This window comes from Leopardus geoffroyi, chromosome A3, assembly GCF_018350155.1.
Source record: "Leopardus geoffroyi isolate Oge1 chromosome A3, O.geoffroyi_Oge1_pat1.0, whole genome shotgun sequence".
NCBI lineage: Eukaryota > Metazoa > Chordata > Mammalia > Carnivora > Felidae > Leopardus > Leopardus geoffroyi.
In genome coordinates, this window is record NC_059336.1 from 32,883,012 (window position 1) to 32,899,959 (window position 16,948).

Below are 16,948 nucleotides of genomic sequence, written 5' to 3' on the forward strand. Positions count from 1 at the left end.
TTGGCTGGGTGGATGCAGTGTGGTCACTGCCTGTCTAGCTCACATCTCAGGGAGGGGCCCTCAAATTTCTAGGCCTGACTCTAAAAGGCCATCATCACCTGACCTGCACCAGATGTGCTTGCTATAAGGAAGCAAAACAAATTCAAAGAGTAGCGTGAGCGGGGAACTCTCAGAACCAGAGCCAAGAGGGCCCAGTCCACATGGAGAACTGACTGCCTTATCTCATCATCAAGTAAGTGATTCCCCCACCCCCTCATGGAAAAATTAGGGAGGATCCAGGAGAGAAAGACAGAAGCTTTCTTCTCAGACTTTGTGAAAAGGCAAGTACTCAACTTAGGATCTGAGACTAAACCTTGGGAGACAAGAGTAATTTTCTAATTAAAATCAAGCATGTGTCTGAGAAAAACAGTGGCTCTAACATTTGATAGAGCATCAGAATCACCTGGAGGGCTCATTAAAACAGATTCTTGGGCCCCACCACCTGAGTTTCCAATTTAGTAGCTCTGTGATGGGGCGGAGAAATTGCATTTCTAACAAATTCCAGGTAATGATGCTATTGCTGGTCCAGAGGCCACACTGTGAGAGCCCTGATGGAATTATTTTTCAGTTCATAAGATACCTGTACACAGGTTATCTCATTTATATCATTCATCATTGACAAATGGGGGCTTTGGGGCTGGCAGGGCCTAAAGGTCTTCTCTAGCTCACACCATACTAACTTAAGACGAAGATTTCAAATCCAAGTCTTTGGATGCCAACTTGGGGATTCTTTTCACTGACCTATAGCTGTTTAGGGGAGTAGAAGCAAAACAAAGAGAGAAGCAGGAATCCTTTAGGTATTTAAGAATTAGAGGTGGGTATTTTGTATACTCATGTTTAAATATTTTTGTAATTTCTTTAATTTTATAGCTCCTTATGAAACATTTTGAAGTGTCTTGCATATATTAAAGGAAAAAAAGATAGGAAGAAGTTGTGTGTTCATCTGTTTGTTTTATATGCACCTAGGCCAGCAGAGGTAGGTGAGTTGAATACCTCCAGAAACAACCATGGTTGTGGTAACAGCTGCCATTTTGCCTGGTGACTAGGTCAAATGGGGTGCCTTTGGAGTAAGGAGTGGGAGTGTGGGCAAGTTATGACTGGTAATTCTTTTAAAAATGGAAACAGCTTTTTATGGATGAAAAGCCTGAACCAAAATGAATTAATTGACAACAGTGCTATTTCATACAATATTGGGAGGTATTTTAAAGAATGAGTACTTTACATTCCCTTCATATTTGTTCCATTTAGCTTACAAACATGACTGCAAACTCTGTTATCCTGAAACCCCTTTAATTGTTGAAAAACCAGGACCAAAGACCAACTGGCATGAGGGATTAATGAAGACCATGAGCTGATGGGTTCGATTTACCACATTTCCTTTTTTATGCTGCTAAAATGAACCTTCATGGACATTTCCAAAGATTCACACTAAGTTTTATGATACATAGTTATTTAGTTATCATAGGTATCTTCACTTAAAAGTATGTCTTGATGCCTTATCTAGTACACCTCTATTTGGTTTCACAATTATTTTAGCCTCCTTGACAATGACTTGGACTGCCAGGCACCTGCTCCTGCCCCATGACCCCATTTTATGAACTGCAGTTGGCAGCATGCCTGGCCAACAATGTTCTCAGTTCCCTTAATGTGTGTGTATGTGTGTGTGTGTGTAAGTGAGGGTGGGGAATTGAGAATATAAAAGCTTTCCTACTTTTTGATTCTCTTTATTGAATAACATATTTACAGAAAAAAATGCACAAATTATTAAGTGCAGAGTTTGAGGAGTTTTTACAAACTAACACACCCAAGTAACCAGATCAATAAACAGAGCATTACCAGCCTTATGAAAGTTCCTGTTATATGTACTCTCTTCCTGTCCCTACACTTACTAAGGGCAACCACAATCTCAAGTTTTAACACTATACATGAGTTTTAGAAATGTACATAAATGGATCATATGGTATGTACTCTTTTTTTTTTAATTTTTTTTAACGTTTATTTATTTTTGAGACAGAGAGAGACAGAGCATGAATAGGGGAGGGGCAGAGAGAGAGAGGGAGACACAGAATCGGAAGCAGACTCCAGGCTCTGAGCCATCAGCCCAGAGCCCGACGCGGGGCTCGAACTCACGGACCGTGAGATCGTGACCTGAGCCGAAGTCGGACGCTTAACCGACTGAGCCACCCAGGCACCCCTGGTATGTACTCTTTTTTGATCTAGCTTCTTTGGCTTAACATAATGTTAATGAAATATCCACATTTTTATGTCTTATATGTGCTATTATGTGTATAATCTTTATTCCAATTGCTGTGTGGTAGTCTGTGGTATAAATTTACCACAAAGCATTTATCTACTCTACTATGGATGAATACTTAGATAATTTTCTGCTTGGAGTTATTATGAATAGTTCTGCTGTGAACATTTTAGTACATGTCCCTTCATACACATATGTATGTGTTTCTACTATGCAGAAACCTATAAGCAAAATTGCCAGATCACAGATTTAGGTGTGTTATCTTTTACTTCATAGTCCTAGTTTTCAAAAATGATGATATCAGTTATACTACTCTAAGACAGCACGAGAGTTTTGTCTGATCTACATCCTTGCCAACGCTAGGAATTATGAGTGTTTTTCATTTCAGCCATTTTAGTAAGGATATGATGGTAACTCATTTTAGTTTTAATATGCAGATGTTGGATATTTGGATAATGTATTTGTGAAGTGCCAGTTTAAGTCTTTTGCCCATATTTCTATGACCATCTTAACCTCTCCTGTCTTCTCTACTGTCTTTGCCCCTTATAAAGCTGTGTCTTATTGCCATTAAAAAAATGCAAGTGTCCAACAGCAGGTAAATGGATAAATACACTGTAGCATACTCGTACACTGAGATATTACCCAGCAACAAAAGTAAATAATATCCTAATACCCATAACATCATTGAAACTCAAAAGCATCTTGCTGAGCAAAAGAAGCCAAATACAAAAGAATACATACCGTATGATTCTACTTGTATGACATTCTAGAAGAGCAAATTAGCTTATAGTGACAGAAAACAGGTTTCTTGGGGTTGGAAGACAGTATTGATTGAAAATGAAGGAATGTTTTAGAGTGATGGAAATGCCCTGTCTTGATTTCAGCAGTGCTTACATGGATGTAGACATTTATCAAAACTCTTTGAACTCTACATTTAAAATGGGTAATTTAATTGGTTAGATTGTACTTCCATAAAATTGACTAAAAAGAAAACTTGTACTGAGCTCTACCATGTGTAACCCATAGGATATGGTCAAATTAGGGCTTTTTTTTTTTTTTTTTTTTTTTTTTTTGGCCACAGTGATCAGTCAAGATGCCCAAAGATCCATATGTACTCCATTGGAGAGTCATATCACCCTAGAAGGAAATGCAGAGTTGCCAACATCTTCTGAAATAACTGTTTTGATTGAAGACATCACAAAAGCCTGGTTCTAGCTACTTTGGCCACCTCATACCCCACAAATGGTTTAGTTTCCGCTCACTTACGGCTGCCTGCCAGTCACCCAGCAATCCAGCCAGCACACTTAACAAGCTGGCCCATCACCACATTTAAAATATACAAGGAGAACATAGGCATGCCCAACCCTGGGCCGGGGAGAGAAACCTCCCCAGCTAGTTTTCCCAACACTTTACCTCGTAGGAGCCAAACTGCAATCACTTTTTCCTTTGACTCTTAAGGGAAACCTGACAGGGACCACGTTTCAGAAAGCTCCTCTTCCATTGAGCACCAGAGCTGTGGTATTTTAATAGCCTCTCCCAGCCCCTCCCCTGGGAACATATTATTATGTGATCATTAGTGATGGGCAAACCTCCCTGGGTTTCCAGGTTTGAGTCTATGCCAGAAGTTGAAAGTTCCTCCTTTCTGACAATTCCAAATCTCCCCCATTTCTCCCTATTTATTTATATTTATTTTTGTCTTCTTGACCTAAGCATGCTCTCTAACCCTTACCTACTTTTCACCACAGAAAGAGGAAAGAGAAGGAGATAGGGCAGAGGGGCAAGAGTTCCCTGCTGCTCTCTGACCTGGCAAGCATGCCACCTCTCTCTGATATGTCCTATACCCAACAGAACTGTAATCAGGCCCCAGTTGTTGGTGAGCCAGAAAAGAATGACTGGAAACTCATTGTGTGCCCACAACCATACTGCTGGAGGTGCCCAGTGAATTTGCAGGCAAAGAATGAGGTCTATCCTTAGAAGGCCAATAGATGTAATTGACAGAGGCATGCCAATATCATTCTAAAATAATACCCTTAGGACTCAGTAGTCAAGGCTATGGGCAGGCTGAAAAGGGAGCTTCAAGAAGTTGTGAGACATATGGGCACATTCCTCATCTGAAGCAACAATTTCTGTTCCTGGAATACGAGAGTAATGCCTTAAATGTATTATGTCTAAACTCAAACACTGCTGATTCCTGTCAATATTTTTGTACTTTAGAAAACAGGAACATTAATATTTATTTCATGAGCTATTTTGTTTTGAAGGAGCTGAGTGGAGCACTGGATTTTTAATTAGGGATTATATTTAATTCAGATCCATAGAGCTTCGATCACAGAACTGGCAGTCAAAGCACCTGTGTTTGTAAGCTCGACCCACCAGCCAGGGACTCTTAGGGTCATGGGGACAGTGGGGACATGTAATTTCAAGCCCTTCCCATCTTCCATTAGAAGAATCCCAGAATACAGCATGTCCTGTGACCTTGTAGAAGGCTGGGAATGTCAGGTCAGAGGCAGCAGCTGGCCTAGGAGGGCTGCCAGAATTTCCAGGACACTGATGCATTCAGAATAGGAGAAAAGGGAACATGGGAGGGGGTGCCTGATGGTGGGGGGAAAAGGGAAAGAAAGCATAGAGGGCCCTGAACTGATAAATTCTGATTTGCGTATTTCTCTCAGTCTGAAAACACAGATGAGTCATTTATGCTAATATGTATTTTCTTTTAACACATTTTCCCAAGTTGGTCTGAAACTATACCGTGTCTACTATGAGTAATTTCACACACTCGCAATACAAAATTTGTTTTTCTGCCCAAAGAGCAGCCACTTGTTTTTGGACCAGGTTCCCCCAGTGTGTAGCTAAATCAAGGAGACCATTTCTGCCACAGTTAAGGACCTTCCACTGCTTTCTGTGAAGCTGCAGTGAATGTACATGTTTCTTAAGGAATTTTTCTAACACACCAAAGAGATTTGTGCCCTATTAATTTTCTTGGTCCACTTTGAAAAGTAATTTTGATTCTGCTTGAGCCTTTGTTTATCACGTTATATTGCCATCTCTAGATAGTGTCAGGCAAAAAAAAAATGGAATGCATATTCAGAATATTATCTGTTTTCTAATTTTTTCCTTTATTATTGCATTGATTTTCTTTTAAAACTGGTTTTACAAACTGGAAATTGACAAAGTAGAATATTCATACAACAAATGATGTCAGAAATACATGGTCAAGCAAGCTAACTAATTATCATCTCGGGCAGCAACTTCATCGATTAGCAGTGACTGCTGGCAATATTGTGCTAAGAAGGAACCTGAGGCCACTTCTAGGCTTAGCAAGAAAGAGGGCAAGGAGCTGATTAGTAATGTCTGCCATGGTGATGCTTTCTTGGATAATGGGGGAGGGAATGGTCCCAGGAGTATCAGCACAGACATTATGAATTTGCCATTTCCAGTCTTGGCAAAAATGTTCATTCAAGCAACTAATACGTCAAAGGGAGTTCTATAGTAATTGATTACATTGACTAGAGACCTGAGCACTTCATTTTGAGTCTGTAGCTGGATCAAAATATATCTAAGGGCACTTCTAACCCAAAGATTCCTTATCTACATAATAAAATTTTTACCCAGACACAGAAATAAAGGACTTGAAGACTGCCTTCTAGTTTAAGGCATAAACAGTAGAAACACATTTGTAATTTGCTTCAGGAATTCTGAAGTCCCTTTTTTTTTTTTTAACGTTTATTTATTTTTGAGACAGAGAGAGACAGAGCATGAAAGGGGGAGGGTCAGAGAGAGAGGGAGACACAGAATCTGAAACAGGCTCCGGGCTCTGAGCTGTCAGCACAGGGCCCGACGTGGGGCTCAAGCTCACGGACCATGAGATCATGACCTGAGCGGAAGTCGGACGCTTAACCGACTGAGCCACCCAGGCGCCCCTGAAGTCCCTTTAATGTAAGTATATTGAACATAGTTCCTACCCTCCTTTCAGCCTTGTTTCTAGCTCCATGTTTCTTATGTGTCTCAAACAGAAGCTGTGTGAGTGATGCTCAAGAGAAAGAGAGACATTTGAATGAGAAATAATGGCATCATTCTTTTTAAACTTGGATTTGTTTCTCTTGTTTACCTAGAAATCAGATAGAGAATTGAGCAGAGATTTTTGGTCTTAGCCAGGACTGAGAAATCAGGTCTAACTGGTGAGTCAGAAGAGAAATGGTTCCTCTTTTGCAGTACGTAGTCCATGAGTGCATGACCTGTAGGAAAAGTCCTTGGACAAGCCTTAAATCTTTAACTTTAATAAATGTGGTTATTGGTCTGAAGAAAATGAATCACAGATTTTTGGCGTTAAACAGTAACTTTTTTTCCTCATGTATGATATGATTTCCTTAGCTTTGCTAGCTAGAGAGGATGTAGGTTACCCTTTAGTCTAAATCAGGGATTATTTACTCATGGGCTAAAACAATAATAATATGCTGTATTAAATGTTCATAGTAGGTGTTCAAAAAGGGAAGATATATACGATTGTGCTAAATAGCAAAATATTTGCTTTTCAGCACTGTATTATTAGTCAGCTCTTGCCACAATGAAGGTATATAACAAACCACTGTCAGGGGCTTATAACAGCATTTAAGTTGCTTACTAATGGTCTCTAGGTCAACCAAGACTCTTCTGCTTCAGGCTGGGGGTTGACTAAGCTTGGCTTGGGGCTTGGGTTAGGTTCACATATACTCCATGTGTCACATTTTGGGTCTCAGGCTGCTAATGCAGTTGCTACCTGGGTAGTACTTTTCTTGCTGTGATCATAGGAGTGGAAGGGGGTAAGTGAAACAGCATTTTCTGAGAACTGGCACACAGTCATTTCCACCCACATTTCATTGATTAAAGTTAGTCATGCGGCCAACTTTACCATCAATGGATACAGAAATTGACCCCACCTCTAGGGAGATGAAATGCAAAGTTACATGGCAAAGCGTGTGAATATATAATTTTAAAACAGGAAGGGCATGGGAATTGAGAACAATGAACCAATTTACCAAAAATACTATTAAGCTCTGTCAAAAACATTGAGGGAGGTAGTATAATGAGGTAAAAAAAAATGTGTATATATATCAGGCTTTAGAGCCAGGGAGATCTGAGTTTGAATCTTGGCTCCATTCTTTTCTGATTGTGACTTTAACAACAAGAAGGTCTTGCACATGCTAAGACTAGGAAAGTGCTCTCCAGCAGGACTTTGTGGAAATCTCTCCCTTGCTCTGCCATGGATGAGACTCCATTTCTTTTTGCTTGTCTTTTCCACTTGTCTATCTTCTTTTCATATTTGGCAGTTCAGATTCCTGAAATAAGGTGTCTACTTGACTCAGCTAAAAGTCATTGTGCCAGTTGGAGTGTATCATTTTGCAATGGGCCACATCTGGTCTAATGGCCAGTCTGTGATCAGAGTAAATGCATACTTGGTTCAATCAACCATGGCTGCTGGGGAGTCACACTTAACTTCCTTTGGGAGGCATGGCTGGTTTTCCTCCAATTGAGTCAGGCTTTTAGTGCGAAGCTGCTGTTAGGCTGGAAATTCTTTTCCTAGAGAGGTGCCACATTTCCAAGTCCTTCTTGAGCATAGGTTGAGCCATGTGACTAAGTTTTCCCAATGGAATACGAGAAGATTATGAGTACCACTTCCAAACAAAGAGGCTGAGATGCTGGTTTCTTACTGTCTATTTTCCCATTGAGTACTTGGGAACAGTGAAGAATGCAAGACCCTAAATAAGGAAAGAGCTACAAAATGGAAAGAGCCTGGGTGGCTGACTTATCATGTGGAGGGCTTCCTATGAGTGAGAAATAGACATTTAGGGGTTAATATTTTAGGGGTGTTTTTCTATCAATTAACAAAGACTGTCCATTCTGCCAGATTGGAAGAGAGCAAATGTCCTTTAAAGGGGCTGATAGCATGGTAGTCACTGGGATTAGAGTGTGGAATGGAGAAAAGCAATAAAAGCTAATTAACTGAGCAAAGACTTCAGCTGGAGAGGCCCAGTGTGCCCCTGTGGCGTGGCTTTGCTGATACCACACTCAGCTGAGAAGGTTGAGTTCAATAAGAAGTCAACTATAACTGTTAGGGAACATGGCCTTTGAGAAGGATGAGCTCCAAATCCAAACAGTTGTCCACATTTCAACTCACACTCATGAAAGAGAGTTTTCATTCAATACAGGAAAGTAAGGATTTCCTTTGTGAGCCCACTGACCCCCTGGACATGGTTCCTGAATTATCTTTCTTTTTTTTTTTTTTTCAACGTTTATTTATTTTTGGGACAGAGAGAGACAGAGCATGAACGGGGGAGGGGCAGAGAGAGAGGGAGACACAGAATCAGAAACAGGCTCCAGGCTCTGAGCCATCAGCCCAGAGCCTGACGCGGGGCTCGAACTCACGGACCGCGAGATCGTGACCTGGCTGAAGTCGGACGCTTAACCGACTGCGCCACCCAGGCGCCCCAGTGAATTATCTTTCTTAAGAACTAAGCTTCTCTCTTTCTTTTAGTGGCTCTGATCACCTGAATCAACCAGTTTTAACCAAATTTGAAAATCCATTGTCTCTCAGTGTAAGGCCCACTTTCCTCTTGGCCTCCATTAGTAACCAACATTGGCACCAATTATTCTTACTTACGCTCACTGATAAGGAGGAGGACCAGGGAGCCGTTCCCTCATTGCTGGTCATACCTTGACCTTCCTTGATAATAGTCTCAAATTTGGAAGCCTCGTGGAAGGTGGGGGATGATGGTATCCTGGGTCAGAAGATTCTGTTAGACGAAGTCTACCTTTGACTGCAGGGTGTTCTAAGACCAAACAGGAGTGAGGAAGAAGAAAGTCCCATCTCTTGAAGTTCTCTTTCTCTCTGTCTCTCTTTGTCTCTCTCTCTCTCTCTCTCTCTCTTTCTCTCTCCCTCTCTCCCTCTCTCCCTCTCCCTCTCCCCCCTCTCTCCCTCTCCCTCTCCCTCTCCCTCTCCCTCTCCCTCTCCCTCTTCTCTCTCTCTTTTTCCTGACACAAATCCAGTTATTCAGTTGCTGCCCACATCCAGCTGGCACACCATGCACCACAGTTGAATTTGGTCCATGCTCCAACACTTTTCTCTGTGAGCTGCACTACAATTGCTTCTGCTTCTCTGGTTAAAGAAGGTTCCTGTCTCCCCTTGCTGGATCTATACTGCTTGCCTCTCATTGATAGACTCTGACTTCAGCCTGTGTGTTGCTTCCACCCCACTCAGCCAGTTCTGTTCTGTCTTTTGTCAGATACACCTTTCTACCATGGGACTGACTTCCTTTTGGCCCCAAGAGTCTGCTAGCTTGGTAGGTACTAGTCATAAGAACAAAAGCAGAGACCCTCTTTTGGATCTCCGTGGCATAGTCATAAGCAAGGACCCCACAACATCAGTAGAGGAATTGTATCCATTCAGCTGTTCAAAACAAAGGTTTCAATTCTGAATCTTCTTTCCCCAGCTGATAACCAGTCTGTCACGGCAACTTGGGAGGGTGGGGGTGGCAAGGCATGGAAGAAAGGGAGGGGAGTGCAGAGCGGCAAGCTTATTAACCTTTCCAAGAGGCTTGTGATTCAAGCTTGTGGAGCTTAACATTTTTTTTCTCTCCCAATTATTTTAATGATGCTGCAGAAAGTTCTAACTTCTGTGCTGAGACTGTGTTGCTGCCACGGTCTGGGCTGATCACATGGTAACATTCCGACCGAGGCTGGGTCACCCCGTAAGGAAAATCAGCTTGGGAAAACCACTCCTCCCGCTGAGTGCAGTGCTCGCTCTCTCTCTCTCTCTCTCTCTTGCTCTCTCTGTGGGCAGGGTAGGGGGGAGCCTCTTTTTTAAGACCTTTGAAGCTTAAATCTCAGATGTGAGCTTTGCCTCAGAGTTTATTAGTTATTTTTTATCCCCATTCACCACCCCCCTCAAAAAAGTTTATGTTCACTCAGAATGGCAATTATTTGACTCTAATTCAAACCATTTTTGTGTCATTTAGATCCAGGCACATTGCTTGATCTCAATAATAAGGGAACGTACCAAATATTTTTGTTTCTAAAGGAACTATAGTCATATAAGCCAGTTCATCAATCATGCTTTTTTTTTCCTTTCACAGTCTTAATGTATTCCTCATTTCATTTGAGCAAGAAAATTAAGCCTATAACATAAACTTAAAAGCCAACTACTGTAGTCTGTACTTTGAACCCAGATACAAAAGCAAACATTCCTTCCTATTAGGTTCAGATCAAGATGTATTGATTTAGGAGGTTAACTAATACTTAGCAGGAGGCTGATTAGTGGCTGGAAATGTGGGAGAAAGAAGGCAGGGGAAGTAGAAGAGTAAGTGACTTCTTGTATATGCATATACACACTTTATCTGGAGGCACTGCTAATTTTCAGTAACCCTCCATGAATGTCATCATGGCTGTGGGGATTGCAAAGACAGAGAACATCTTTCTGCAAGGCCACCCTCCCTTCCCATTTAACAGTAGCAACTAGATACTGCTGGGGATTAGAGATCCATTCTAGTCTGGATGTCACCTAAGAATTTGTAATTTTTTAACCTTTTACTGGCATATCACCTACAGAGGAAGAAGTGCACTTACTGTAAGTGTACAGTTTGGTGAATTTTAACAAACTTAACACACCTGTGTGATAAGCATCCAGATTATGAAATGAAACATCAGAAGCACCTTAGAAGCCACACAGCCACCCAGTCACTATCTCCCCAAAGAAAATCTAAGTTCTAATATCATAGATAAACTTTTTTTTTGAAATTTCTATGAATGGAATCCCATGGAATGTATTTTTTTATATCTGGCTTATTTCATTCAATATTATATTTGAGAGGTTCATCCTTGTTTTTGTGTGTAGTTGTAGATAGTCTACTGTCTTTGCTATTCATATTCTATTGTGTGAGTACACCAAAAATTACAAAATTTTGAGGGGTATTAGGGTAAATTCCTGTCAGGCTATTATGAATAGTACCATACATTCTGATATATATCTTTTTGTGAACATATGTACACATCTTTTCTGGGTTTATTCCTAGGACAGGAATTGCTGTGTATAGGCTGTGCATGAGTTTTAGTAGAAAATACCAGTTTTGCAGTGTCTGTAACCAATGGATATTTTTGTGTGAGAGTTCTAGTTGCTCCTCATTCTTGTCAGTATTTGATATTTCCGTGTTTATTTTAGTTCTTCTGGAGGGTATGTGGTGATAATCACATTGTCAACTTACTGTGAATGTCCCACGCCCATTAATTTTCATTTCCTATCATCCTTAAGCTCACAAGAACTAACCTGACCATCAAGTCTTCCCTCTACAGAGACTATATTTTCTATACTGATATCCCCACATCACTTCCTCCACTCACCCATGTGGACTTTTCCTTTTGTTGAGCTTTTGTTGAACTTACGCATGGAGCCACCCCTTTTATACTTTTTTTAAAAATAAAATTTAATTAATTAATTGACATCCAAGTTAGTTAGCATATAGTGCTATAATGATTTCAGGAGTAGGTTCCAGTGATTCATCCCCTCTCTATAATACCTAGTGCTCATCCCAATAAGTGTCCTCCCTAATGCTCCTTACCCATTTAGTCCATCCTCCCACCCACAACCCCTCTGCAACCCTCAGTTTGTTCCCTGTATTTAAGAGTCTCTTATGTTTTGTTCCCCTCCTTGTTTTTATATTATTTTCATTTCCCTTCCCCATATGTTCATCTGTTTTGTCCATCTTAAAGTCCTCATATGAGTGAAGTCATATGATATTTGTCTTTCTCTGACTGGCTAATGTCACTTAGCATAATACCCTCCAGCTCCACCCATGTAGTTGCAAATGGCAAGATTTCATTCTTTTTGATTGCTGAGTAATACTCCATTATGTGTGTGTGTATCCATTGTATATATGGAATATAGATACAGATATATAGATATAGATTAGATATAGATATAGATATAGATATAGATATAGATATAGATATAGATATACACACACCATATCTTCTTTATCCATTCATCCGCCAGTGGCCATTTGGGCTCTTTCCATACTTTGGCTATTGTTGATAGTGCTGCTATAAACATTGGGGTACATGTGCCCCTTTGAAACAGCATACCTGTATCCCTTGGATAAATACCTAGTAGTGCAATTGCTGGGTCGTAGGGTAGTTCTATTTTTAATTTTTTGAGAAACTGCCATATTGTTTTCCAGAGTGGCTATACCAGTTTGCATTCCCACCAACAGTGCAAAAGAGATCCTCTTTCTCCGCATCCTCACCAACATCTGTTGTTGTCTGAGTTGTCATTGTTAGCCATTCTGACAGGTGTGAGGTGGTATCTCATTGTGGTTTTAATCCATTTATACTTGATTAGCCACCTGAGTAGTATTATGCTCCAAGTGTTTCTCCTGTGCTATTCTATCTTCCCAACTGAAGGCTTAGTCTGTTGAAGATAGAGTCCAGCTCAGCAGGCCATGGGGACCCACACAAACCCACCAGGCTGAGTTCAGATGGATGTGGGCTATGCCCCAATTAGACTGGACTTTGCACTTTTTGCTCTATCATTATCATGCCCATGGGATTTAGCCTAGATGCCTGACATTGATTAAAACCACTGAAGTCTCAAGGAGACTGGGTGGCTCAGTCTGCTAAGTATCTGACCTCAGCTCAGGTTATGATCTCACAGTTCATGGGGTCAGGCTCCACATCGAACTCTATGCTGACAGCCTGGAGCCTGGAACCTACTTTGGATTCTGTGTCTCCTATCTCTCTGCCCACCCATCCCCCTCAAAATAAATAAACATTAAAAAAAACACTGAAGACTCAAGAAGTTAAATAGGGCAGGAAGATGAGTAATGTAAAATAAGTTATGATTTGGAACCTCAGTTCCCACATATACAGAGGGAGAAGAATAGAGTTGTAAGGAGAGTTCAACAAGGAAACATATCAAAGTATCTGGCATGCTGTAGGTGCTGGAAAAGTCCATTTCTTTGTCAAGGTATCAATCTCTCAGTCTTGTAAGAGGGTGAAACTCAAACGGCTTTGTACACCTTTAGTTTGGTCTGGGCTTGCCCAATCCTTTTTTGTTCCCCCAGCCTCACTGAAATCAAGCAGTATCCTAAATTAGGTGATGACTTTTAACATAACTGATTTTTTTTTTTGAAAAAAAAAATTAAGGAGAATTTCTTTTCTGAAGTCTAACTTGGTCCCTTGATAGCAAAACCTTCTTTGAGCCAAGGCAAATGAAGAGCTTTCTATGTAATGCCCATCTTTCTATCTGCTCAGACCACTATGTCTAGAGGGAGATACCTTAAGTGCAGATGATACAAGTGGCATCCAACTCTGCTCTTAGGTATGTGGTTAAAGTTCAGGCATCTCTGCTTCCAAAAGGGCTCTTAGAAAAGGGAATGAGGGAAAAGATTGGTTCTAGGTCTTTTTGTTCTTCCCTGGAGGTTTTCAGCAGCCCTCCTCCATGGGCAGGCAAGCTCTGGAGTCACATAGTAACTTTGCCCTGTTATACTGACTCAGGGCTTGGAATGGTGGCCTCTATTTTTCTTCTTGAACACTGCTGCTCTGTGCCAGGGTGGGTTGGTGTGGCCAAAACTAATTTGGCAGGTCATTCATTTGTTTCCTCTGATAGTGCTACACTGAAGGCAGAGTTACAAAACACTTTCCAGCTGGCTGGACTTCTGATAAGAGTATCTCAAAAAAGGTTCCATGGCCTTTAGTTACATTTAGTGGTCAAGGTTTTCATAGGCTTACCTTTCTCTCTCCTTTTTAATTTCCAGCCAATTTCAGTAGAACCATGTTATAATAGAGCTCAATGTATTACATAGAATTTTTAATACCAAAGGTCAAACTATCAAGTGGGGATCTTGGATGTTAATCCTGTAACCAAATTTGTGTATAAAGTGATTTCCATATAGATGCTTTTTTTTTTGTTTGTTTGTTTTGTTTTGCTTTGCCCCTGGTTGATGACGAATGGGAATGTTAGAAGGAGAGACATGGAAAATGAATTTCATGACTTGTCCAAGGATGTAATCATGTACCAAGAGGAAGCAATATTATTATCTCTGTTTTACAGAGATGAGAAAAAAAAAAAAAACAGAGTGGCTTAATATCTTGTTCAAGGTCACATAGTCTTTTGAAATTGGGATCAGAATCTTGGGTTTATCTAGCTCCAAAGCCTGAACTCTGTCTTCTCTCTTTCTTTTCTCCTCTCCACCTAGAATAAATGCCACTTTGACACAAACCTTTCAGTATTAGAGTTACATATGACTTAAGAGGTCCACTCAAGCCCTATTATGTATAGGCATTCCCTCTATAAGGTCCACAGAAGCTCATTGAGCTTCTGGTGACCTACAATAATGAATACCTCATTCCGCCACAGAGCAACTGATGGCTATTTTGGATGACTCTTCCTCTTATTCAGACAAAATTCACTTCCTTGAGACTTCCGCCCAGTGCCACACTGGAGCAAGTTGATACTTACTCACACCAGCTCAAGAGCTGACTGTGCACATCTGTTCCCAACTTCACACTTAGTGACCTCAAGATGAAACCTTGAAATCATCTATAGGTGGTTTACAGCACAGAGATTTGCCAAAAGTTACAAGTCAAGCCATATCCTCCTACCTCCCATACTAAGAGCCCAAATGATAAGCATTTATCAACATACCACCACTTCTCCCCTCTGGGGTTGATTCCACCCTTTGTCCTTCTAAAGGAAAAGTCCAAATCTTCTTCCACAACAGCCCCTCAGAGATTTTGGGACAGTTCTTTTGTCCACTCTGTCTCTGTCTGATAGATTCAGAGAGACCTGAGTTTGAGTCTTAAGTGGATCGCTAAGTTGCTATGGAACCATGAACAAATTAGCTAATCATTCTAAGTTTCAATTTCCCTGTATGCAAAATAGGCATGATAAAAACCATATCTTACCTCTAGGGTAAATGTGAAACTTAAATGAGACAATGAATATAGAATACACTGCCTGATTTACAGAAAGGTCTCAATTAACTTTATTATCTGAATGATCATTGTTCATAATGTCATAAGCATTTAAAGAGTTACTCAGGACTTCTAGCAAATGAAATTATACCTGTCAGGATCCCATCAGGAGCAGATAACCCATACAAAGGGTTTGATTCCAGAGAGTTTAATGTCCAGACCATGTGCAGAAGAGTGAAGTACTTAGATAGTTGAGGGAACTGTTAAGGTTTAATGAGATGTCCAGGATCTACCAACAGGAAGAGATTGTTCCCACCCCATTTCTGATGGCACAAGGGAAGGGAGTAGTAATGCCAAGAGGGGCTGCTACCTAGGCAGCACAGGTACAGGAACATACTCCCAAACATGAGACCCAGCAGGAAGAGGCAGGGGAATAAATACTGTGACTTCATCTCTCTCCTGCCCTCCAACCTCCTGCCAGTACCCTCCCCTCCCAGAAGCCAGAGGACACAAGGGATGGGATGATTCCATCCATAGATATCACCTCATGGGACACAAAGCAGGAGAGAGCAAAGAGGAATATGGATTGAAGGATGGGGTGGAGTGGACATGCATATAAACAGAGAATAACCAACCAGTATTTGAATTTTCAATCTTATATTCCGTCTTCTGGATCCACCTCTAACTTCTTTTTGCTGTAGAAGATCCAGATGAAGAAATCGTACAAAAACATAGTTGTCAAGAGTGGTGGAAAGATCTCAGTGTGAGGAAGTGTGCTTGCTTCTTGGACTTAATTATGCATTAGATTTGATGTGATCCATTGAAAAAATGTTTAAACCTGGGACTGGCAGAATGCCTATTATCCTGTGATTTTAGAGTGCCCCAAACCCTCCAGGGAGGAAGGTCCCATGTTACCTTATTGACTTATAGTATAGTATCCCATTCATTGGTCTTATTCAGTGCTTGCCTTTATTTTCTTTTCCTTTGAAAATGTGTCTCTTGGTAGATGTCATTGCTGTTTACTATGCATGTGTGTGTTTCATATTTTAGGGGACTTTAATTGTTCCATTCTAATAGCATTTCCCTCCCCCTTTGAACTACCTCTGTAGTCTATTAAAAAAAAATCTGCAGGACCTGAAATGTATTAAAGTCCTCAGAGATCTCCAGTACAATGTTTCCATCTGTTTTTTAAAAGAGACATTTTATAGCTCTGGGAGAACCACTTAAAAACTTCATCTGCTGAAGCAACACATACCCCTGTGTGTTGAGAAGCCTTGACTGACAGGAACAGCTTTCCCTCTCACCTGGATCTCTCTAAACCTTTCTAAACCTGACTCTTCCCTCAGCGCACTGTTTACACAAAGTCCTGTGGTCCTTCACACAGTTCATTAAGGGTAGTGTCAATTAACTCTTAAGGACTATTTCCAGGAATAATTTCTTATGAAAATGCAAGAGGAGGTTTGGTGGTTCAAATGAAACCCAATGATCTGAGCAGAGAGACTTTTGAGCTGTCTTCTAGGCTACATTTTTTTAAAAGGTTTATTCATTTTTTAGAGACGGAGACAGAGCATGAGTGGGGGAGGGGTAGAGAGAGAGGAAGACACAGAATGCCAAGCAGGCTCCAGGCTCTGAGCTGTCAGCACAGAGACCAATGCAGGGCTCAAACCCACGAACTGTGAGATCATGACCTGAGCTGAAGTCAGACACTCAACCAAC